The sequence below is a fragment of the Sinocyclocheilus rhinocerous genome, unplaced genomic scaffold (assembly GCF_001515625.1).
Source record: "Sinocyclocheilus rhinocerous isolate Xijiao unplaced genomic scaffold, SAMN03320098_v1.1 scaffold707, whole genome shotgun sequence".
NCBI classification, from domain to species: Eukaryota; Metazoa; Chordata; class Actinopteri; order Cypriniformes; family Cyprinidae; genus Sinocyclocheilus; species Sinocyclocheilus rhinocerous.
Window position 1 is genome coordinate 32,849 of NW_015632716.1, and position 876 is coordinate 33,724.

An 876-nucleotide genomic window follows, 5' to 3' on the forward strand; every position below is an offset into this window, starting at 1 on the left:
GATAATGATGCTGGTGGCGGACCACTCCTTACCCCACAGAAGGGCTGCGACGACTAAGGGATATAGCTCGAATAGAGCTGAGGATTTTAGCTGTTGTGGTAAGTCTAACAGCTGGGGGGGCCACGTAGATGCAAACCAGCGGCCTTGGTAAAATTCTCCGAAACCGACAGAGGGGGCGGCGTCAATAAATAAATGCATGTCGATGGGAGAAGAAATTAAGTTATTACAAAAGAAAGATAGGCCGTTCCATTGTTTAAGAAAGGATATCCATAAGCTGAGCTCGTTGCAGCACGAGTCGGTTAGTGATACTCGATCCTCTAGTGCGTGGGCGGAGGACGCGAGAGAGAGGAGATGTGAGATGAAAGGGCGGCCCTGCGGGATGATGCGCATCGCGAAATTTAGATGACCGAGAATGGATAGCAGCTCGCGTTTGGAGCAGCTTGGGTTGTCTAAGAGGGTGGAAGCGACCAAGATCGTCCTATCAATTTTTTCCTTCGGCAGAGAAGCCTGGCATTTTTGAGAATCTAAGTTGATACCCAAAAATTCGATGGAGGTGCTCGGGCCCGCGGTTTGTCTTGGGCGAGAGGAATCCCGAGGTCTGCAAACCTTTCGGGTTGTCAAAAGATGCGCGGCTGGGATGGAGTCGGGAGGCGAGATGATTAAGAAATCGTCTAAAAGATGGATCAGGTAAGGTATTGCGTAATTGTTGGAGAGGATCCAGCAGATTGCCTCTGACAACATGTCGAAAATTTTTGGGCTGCTTCTGCAGCCGAAAGTGAGGCGGACAGAAAAGTAAAATTTATTACGCCAGCGGATGCCGAATAAGTGCCAAAAATCCGGGTGGATGGGCATCACTTTAAAGGCAGAGGTGATGTC